This window comes from Anas platyrhynchos, chromosome 15 (genome assembly GCF_047663525.1).
Source record: "Anas platyrhynchos isolate ZD024472 breed Pekin duck chromosome 15, IASCAAS_PekinDuck_T2T, whole genome shotgun sequence".
Taxonomy (NCBI): Eukaryota; Metazoa; Chordata; class Aves; order Anseriformes; family Anatidae; genus Anas; species Anas platyrhynchos.
In genome coordinates, this window is record NC_092601.1 from 797,232 (window position 1) to 805,831 (window position 8,600).

An 8,600-nucleotide genomic window follows, 5' to 3' on the forward strand; every position below is an offset into this window, starting at 1 on the left:
GTGACCGACCTCGGGCTTCTCCTCGACGGCCCCCGCAGCACCCAGGCCCGCTCAGCACGCAGGCAGGCACAGAGACCTCTGCAGGCACCTGCTCCAGCTTCAGCCACGCTCCTCAGCCCTTGCCCCTCTTGCTTGCCCTCTCCCCTCTCTCGTGCTGGACCTACGCACTGCTTGCCACTCTCAGGGATGGGCAACGGCAAATGCCAATGGCAAATGCGCGCGCGCCTCACCCAGGAAGGTGGCAATGGCAAGCTGGGGGGATGCTGGCAGCAGCTGGGCTGGGAAAGCTTGCCCATGGCAACTGCTGCTTGGGACACCAAAGGGCTGAGAGACAAGACTTAGCTCTTCTTTCGGGGCATTGCTCTTCTTTGCTGCCTTCTGGATTACATTCCTCTCCTTAGGTGCTCACTCAGCAAGGCCTCTGCCTGCAGCTCTTCTTGCACTGGGACACCGAGGGGATCAGAACTGGGACGTTGTTGGGATAGGAAATGATCAGTGGGATGGGAAGTGATGATGGGGATAGGAACGCATTGGCACGGGAAAAATGGGTTTTATTTGTATTAAATTTACATTTTTAAATTTTATTTAAATTTCTGAGTTTTATTTGTATTAAATTTAAATTTTCAAATTTTATTTAATTTACTGAGTTTTATTTTTATTAAATTTAAATTTTTAAATTTTATTTAATGTACTGGTTGTATTATTTATTTCATGAAATCCACTTTATTGACTGTGTTGTACAGTATGGCATTGTTTCATTATTAGAAAATGATAAGTATTTACTATTATTAATTAAACAATATTTATATATTTTATACTCGTAAGGGGGTGTTGAGAGGCAGGAGACCTTTTCTCCATTAACACCAGTGACAGGACCCACGGGAACGGGGTTAAGCTGAGGCAGGGGAAATTTAGGCTTGACATAAGGAGGGGGTTCTTCACAGAGAGGGTGGTTGCACACTGGAACGGGCTCCCCAGGGAAGTGGTCACTGCACCGAGCCTGTCTGAATTTGAGAAGAGATTGGACCGTGCACTTAGTCACATGGTCTGAACTTTTGGGTAGACCTGTGCGGTGTCAAGAGTTGGACTTGATGATCCTTAAGGGTCCCTTCCAACTCAGGATATTCTATGATTCTATGATTCTATGATACATTATAAATTATCAATATTCTCATTTCTTATTTTGTTTGTTTTTATTCCTTTTGTACCCTATTAAACTCTCTTTATCACAGTGCACTGGTTTGTTCTTATACTTTTTCTTATACTGTGGAGCCCAAAACTGCACTCAGTACTCAGTACATGGAATACCAAGAGAGACTGCCTGTCATTTTCTCTTCTCTGCAGAAGCTCTGTTGCTAACACTGTCCAGAAATCACCACTGTCACAGACAGTAGTAGCATTCCCTCCTCCCACAGTTGGTTCTTCCCCCCCAAGACTTAGACACCATCCAGAAAAATAAGAAGAATAATACTAATACAGTAAATAAAATAAAATAAAATAAAATAAAATAAAATAAAATAAAATAAAATAAAATAAAATAAAATAAAATAAAATAAAATAATAAATTAAAATAGTCAAAAGCCATCAGGAAGGCAGTGGTGCAGACTGTGGAGAGCCTGGGTTCAAATCCTTCTTCTGTGAGGCTCTGAACCTATATCCCACCACAATCTCTCTGCTAATGTATGGCAGGGAAAGGAGGAAGAAAGAACGTATCTCCTGCACTTTCCATTTATTGTTGACTGACAATTCTGTAGAGTTATAAAGCCTCAATCAGTGAGATACAGGGTTCTTCTCACATTGTCTCACTGTGCCCTAAGCGGAACAGCTCTCATTTAATAGATGCTTCACCACAAAATCATGAGTCATCTGCAGTTTTGAACTTTTCTGGGATCAAGTCCCTTCAATGGTTGAGGAATCTGCTCCAGCACCTATGTAAACTGGTGCTCTACTAAGCTAGTGAGTGAACAAGAGAGAAATCTTCTGCTAGATGACTTGACAAATTGGGTCTGAAAATAGTGTTGAGGCAGAATAGTCCACGATTTTTGCCTTGGGTGCACAGAGAGATTGGGTGTTGTAGACTTCTTTTATTCATTAAGATAAACATTTTCAAAAATGTGCTTGTTCAACCTTGCTCCCACTGTATGCATGGGAGGGAGATAACTGAAAGTGGGGAGCGTTGCTTGGATCCTGCAAGTGGCTGAGGTCCAGTGGGGTTGGAGGCTTTCTTCCTCCTTTTGGAAATGCAAAGCAACCCTGCACCTCCCCTGCACTTGCAGGAGGATCGTGACAGCCCAAAGCACAGCGGCTTTGTAATTGCTGCATACACTTCGATCGGATTTACGTGGCAAGGGTTTGGTAGCAGGGGCCTGCAGGGATGGCGTCTGTGAGAACAGTCCAGACAACAGCCAGCTGCAGATAGCTCCAAAAGGGCCCCGGCGCTTGCCAGAGCTGAGCCAATAAGCGATGTTGTTTGCACCTCTGGGAGAGCAGATGTAAGAAGGGGGAAATACTGCTGCACAACAGAAGCTGGAAGAGCAAGGAGTGAGAAGCAGCCCTGCAGCCCCCAAGGTGAGTGCAGCAGGAGGCAGGAGGTGCTCCAGGCTCACAGCAGCAGTTCCCCTGCGGGCTGTGCAGGGAGAGGCCCCTGGTGGAGCAGGCTGTCCCCCTGCACCCATGGGTCCCACATGGAGCAGATCTCCACGCTGCAGCGCCCCTGTGGGTGGAGGAGCCCCCGGTGGAGCAGGTGGCTGTGGCCTGGAGGAGGCTGCGGCCTGTGGAGAGCCCCCGCAGGAGCAGGCCCCGGGCCGCAGCTGCAGCCATGGAGAGGAGCCCACGGGGAGCAGGGACAGAGAGGGACCTTGGAGGAGGGAACTGTATCCTCTTTTTTCATCGGTGCTGAGATTGAGGATCAGGATTTCGTGGTAGGAATTTGTTTAGATGAACCAATTTACATCCATATGGGTTTTGTATGTTTGTTTCACCTTGTCTTGCAGGACCATCTTGGCTGGGTCTGCAGTGTTGTGCAAAAGTGAAGTTTTTCACAATAAAGAGCAGCTTTATTTTCGGGGAAAAGGCTGAGGTGGCCTTCATCAGAGTCTTGTGACCTGAAAATGCAGAAAATGGGTGCATGGCTGGCTGGGTGGGTGGGTGGGTGGGAGTTGGGAATTCAGCCTTGGGATCAGAACTGGGACGTTGTTGGGATAGGAAATGATCAGTGGGATGGGAAGTGATGATGGGGATAGGAACTCATTGGGATGGGATAAATGGGTTTTATTTTTATTGCATTAAATCCACTTTATTGACTCTGTTGTACAGTATGGCATTGTTTTATTACTATAAAATTATAATGATTATTATTTAATCTTATCATGTTTGCATCTGTTGTTGTGAAGCAATGTTAAGAACAGCAACAAAATAGTTACCTACTTGCTAGCAGCATCCCTACGTTTGCTGGGGTCTGCTCTGTGCATTTTGAAGACCGTTCCATGCTATTCAGCCCCTTCAGGAGGAAATGGATGGTTCTAGGAAAATGCGTCTTGACCTGATGCAAAGCTGTGACTCAGCACCCTGCAGCCCCCTCAAGCCCTGGCATTTTACCTGCAGCCCCTCCAACAACTCTGATGTTCCCTGCATCGACTTCAACCACTGCGCTGGGACCTGAGGCCCCTCAAAGCCTTGTCACTCGCCCTGCAGCCCCTCGAGCCCCTGGCATGTTCCCTGCAGCCCCTCCAAGCCTGGCACAGGCCCTAAGAGCTGGCTCCGGGGACTACCCCGGTGCTGTCTCAGGCGCCAATACACACAAGGGGAAGGAATGCATGCAGAAGTCATCTCGTTTTGGAAGGGCAGAAAGTCCTCCCAAGAAGGGGAAGGAGCAAGAGGAAGGCAAGGCAGCCTACCCCAAGGTAGGGCCATCCCAGGGAACAGGAGGCTGTTTGAAAGGAGAGCAGAGAGAAAAGCAGCAGCAAGCAGGTGATCCCCATCCCTGGGCGAGCTGCGAGCCATGGGACAAGATTGCAGCTGTCCTCCAGGCGAGCACATTGTCAGCTGGCTGCTGCGCTGCTGGGATAGCAGCTGCGGGAGCCTGGCAGCAGAGGGCAGGGAAGCCAAGCAGCTGGGATCCTTCTCTGGGGAAGGGGGCACTGAGAAAGCGCTTGCAAACGGGGCACAAGCCCTCAGCCTCTGGAGGCGGCGCCTGGCAGGCGTGAAGGAAAGGGATCCCTTCAAGGAAGATGCTGTGGGCTTGCTGAGGCTCGAAGAACAGATGCTGCTGGCTGCTACCAGTGTGCTGCAGCAGCGGCAAGAGAGAGCAAACCGTGGTGGTTTTCCTCAGCTGGGCAGCTGAGCTCCAGCACAAGCGCTCTCTCCCTGCCCCTCCTCCAATGCCAAGGGGAGAAAAGAGGCTGGAAAGGGCTCAAGGGCTGCCAGAAGGACAGGGAGATCACTCCACAAGGAGCGTCACGGGCAAAGCAGGCTCAGCACAGCCTGTTCCAGTCCAGCCCGGGGCCTGCTCCTGTGGGGGCTCTCCACAGGCCGCGGTCTCCTCCAGGCCACAGCCACCTGCTCCACCGGGGGCTCCTCCACCCACAGGGGGGCTGCAGCGTGGAGATCTGCTCCACGGGGGACCCACGGGCTGCAGGGGGACAGCCTGCTCCACCAGGGGCCTCTCCCTGCACAGGCCACAGGGGAACTGCTGCTGTGAGCCTGGAGCACCTCCTGCCTCCTGCTGCACTCACCTTGGGGGCTGCACAGAGCTTTCCCACTCCTCCCTGAGCCAGAGGCTGCTGGGCAGCAACTTTTGTTCCCTTTCTTAGATGCAAGATCCCTTCTTAAATTCAGTCCAGCCAAGTAGGAAAAGTAAATGTGGACAGCTGTACCTTGGCAAAGAAGATAGTAGGGGACAAGGAGGTTTAGCAGTCAAGATGGAAGGTGATGCCATGAGGCTTACAGGCTAGTAATGTTCTAGTGAAACCCAGCCTTCCTAAAGAAACCTGCCTGACTACTTCATGTGAATAACAGACTCTGTTCAGCTATTTCCTAACATAGAAAGGGTGCTGACTGCTTCTTCAGAGTAACATGGTAGTGATACTGCTGAAATAGTTGTGGTTCAGACGTAGATCTGATTTCTCCTAAGCATGCTGAATTCACAGCTGTTGATCCTCCAGAGGAGGCTTTGCAATTGAACACCTGGAGAATAGGTAAATTTCCCGCTGTTGTTCTCCTCTCCTCTTGTTTTGTTTTGTTTTGTTTTGTTTTTTTTTCCTAGTAGCATAGGCTTAAGACTCTGAAGAAACGGGCTGCTTTTTTTCATTTCCAACACTGGCTGTTCCTCCTGTAGAGATTATATCAAACAGTCTTGAAGTGCTTGATGACTTACCAGTCTGCAGATTTATTATCAAAACAAAAAAAAACCCGACTTGGTAGACTATTTTTTTCTTACTTTTGAATGACTACTAGGAAGAAGGTTGTTCCGGCATCAAGAAAGTCATGTGGAATGTAATAAAATTTACTGAACCAGTAAATAAAAACTATATTTTTCTATTAGTTCCATTGTTTCAACTCTTCTGACGCTTATGGATGGCACAGATAACAGAGGGGAGATCGTGGCAATCGGAGCTACCAACAGACTGGATTCTATAGATCCTGCTTTACGAAGACCAGGACGCTTTGGCAGAGAGTTCCTCTTCAACTTGCCAAATAAAGAGGTGAGAACTTAAATTGAATGTTAGTGCTACCATGGCAAAGTCCAACTTTATAGGAAAAAAAAATAATTGACAACTTGAACAAAAGAGTGATATGTGGAGACACTGCAAAGTTGTACCTGTTTGCTTAATTATTTAGTCCACTTGGGCGTTTTCATCATGAAGTTGTGTTTTTGGTCTCAATCCTTCACTTATGAATGAATAGGGGACGTGTTTGCATTTGATTGTGCCCCGGATCGGTGGTAGTAGTTTGAGTCATAATTATTTTCTTCTTTATAGTAATTGTAGCAATTTGAAGCATTGTGCCAGAAGTGCTTTCTGTGAATTTACTGACTGAAAAGCAAATGTGATGAAGTAATGAGACTGTCACAATGAAAGCTTGCTAAGTTTTAGAGAAGATTTTTGGACAACAAAGAAATGTTTCTGGATAAAATTTTCATTACAGTATTTTCCTCTGGGTCATTAGGTCTCGTAGTTTGGAAACTTGTTATTGAAGCTATAAATGCCTTTTCTTTCATTGTAGGTTCCTAGAAAAAGTTCAGTATAACAAATAAGAAATATTCAATTTCCTGGTTGAAAATGCAGAGTGTATATTAAATAACTGTAAAATACTTGAAAGTTGAGCAAATAAGAAAAGCGTATTAATAGATGAGGGGTTTTCAGGGAGGACTGTTTGTTTGTTTGTTTGTTTGTTTGTTTGCTTTTTGGTTTGTTTGTTTCTTGTTGGTATTTTTAAGGAAAACTTGGGGCAAGCTAAAACGCAATGATTTTGCTTCCAGGCTAGAAAAGAAATTTTCAAGATTCATACTCGTGACTGGACCCCTAAGCCACCGGACATGTTGCTTGATGAACTAGCTGAGAAATGCATTGGTAAGACTGAAACCAAAATGGATTCTTGCTTGTGAGCAAGTTGTAAAGAACCTTAGCTTGTACCAGGCAGTACCCAAGCTCTTGTGCCTTGCTGCACAACTAGTCAACGAGGCAGCTGGCACGCCTTCATAGCAATCAGAGTTAGATGCTTTCATCTATTTACTCTTTGTTGTCGTTCTTTTTGTTGTCTGAGAACGTTAAATGGTTCTGGGGCATCTTCCTCAAGAGTATAGTTTTTGATGAGGAGTCTGCTTCAGCTGCATAAGCGCAGGATATCAGACAGTGAGCAACATGAAACTTCCCTGCAGAGCGGTAGCACTTTGAATTCCCTGTTAACCTGTTTGGTTTTGGCATTACAAATTCTTTAAATGTTGCATGTTGTAAACCTGGGCCTTGACTGATGTAACGTTTGATTTTTGTTTGTTAGGATACTGTGGTGCAGATATCAAATCTTTATGTACTGAAGCTGCGCTGTGCTCTCTACGCCGATGCTATCCTCAGATTTATGCAAGTAGGGAGAAGTTGCTACTAGACGTTAATTCTATTAAAATAAAAGCAAAGGACTTTTTCATGGCTCTGAAGAAGGTTGTTCCGGCATCAAACAGGATCGTGGCTTCACCCGGACAAGCACTATCACCCATTTTCAAGCCACTTTTTAAAAGATCAGGAGCGAATATTTTACAAGTTGTGCAGAAGATCTTCCCGCATGCACAGCTCGCACTAAAGGAGGACCGACAGCAAGGTATAACCACAGCATCCACTTCTTTATAATTCTGCTAAAGCAAAAACTTGTGGTTTGTGCAATCAACTTAAACCTTTCAGACATAATGATGGTAGAATTTTATTATTTGCATGTGCATGTCTTTCTTTTGGGCATGTCTGGAAGATAACGCATAGGTTTTATTCTGGATTCGAAACTGAAATGCCAAATGGAAGCCCTGAATGACTCAATACACAGTAAAGGACGATGCGTTCTCTACTGAAGCATCCTGCTTCTGACGGCAGCTAAGATAATTAGCATTTGTAGAGGTTGACTTGAGGTTTGAAGTATAAGGCACCTATTTTTCTTTAAAAAATCAAAACTCAGATATTTGGAGGGGAAGCATTTCTAGGTCAATGTTTCTAATTCCTTTCTGAACAATGTCGGGACCAGGATACAAGTATAACTGGTCTAAGCTAAATATTGTTTTAGCTATCATCGTTTTTAACCAGTCTCCTAATTTAAATGTTTGTAGATCGTACTATACATGTGCATGTGAGATCAATTAGCACTGATATTTACTAGATGAATGGAATTCTGTGGCCATCACACCCTTAATCCCTGTGCTTTCATTGTGGGAACCTCCTCCAGAAAGAAATGGTCTTGTTTTTTTTTTTTGTTTGTTTGTTTGTTTGTTTGTTTGTTTGTTTTTAGTTATTTAGCAACTGCGGAAATTGTTTGTAATCTCCTTTATTCTAAGGGGGAGAAAAAAATCACCAAGAGTAGCGTACCTTATACGTACACATCAGTGGGACTTAGTACAGCTTTGTAGGGCCTTGTGCCATCTCCTTAGATCTGTGGTGGGATGAACTCTAGGAAATAGCTTTCAGTGTGTGCTCTCAAATGAAGAAAGGGTTTTGGCACTGATTTAGAAGCTGTATTCATGTAAGAGAACGAGACAAAGGCTATTCAGGAAAGTTAACAAACCTCTTTTGTCTTTCAGACCATTTAAATCCTATTTTACAAGATGATACGTTCGACAGTGATGACGATGCATCCTTGGTTTCTGGAGATGAATTAAAAGATGGAATGCCTGACGGACCAGAGAAAAAAACGCCTCTGTTTCAGCAGGTAAAGAAAGATAGATCCGTGTTATGTTTAAATTCTCAGGACTGCTGAGTCTTTGTAAACAGTTCCAGCTGTTAAAAGTGCGAGGGGTGGTAGACGAAGGGGTAACATCAAGTTTGTGTGTTGAAGGGGTGCTTGGTATTCACAAGGAGAAAGGGTGAAGGGACTAAAGTGGTAATGAAGTTGCTCTGAATGACCAAATT

The 8,600-nt window shown here is 45.3% G+C and overlaps 1 long non-coding RNA gene across 1 annotated transcript; it reads left to right on the forward strand.

The window, feature by feature from the left end:
• Positions 1-5,606: 5,606 nt before the first annotated feature.
• Positions 5,607-7,305, forward strand: LOC139998716 (uncharacterized). Its single transcript, XR_011803480.1, has 3 exons — positions 5,607-5,702; positions 6,479-6,569; positions 6,997-7,305. It is a non-coding gene; the product is annotated as an uncharacterized lncRNA (long non-coding RNA).
• The last annotated feature ends 1,295 nt before the right edge of the window (positions 7,306-8,600 follow it).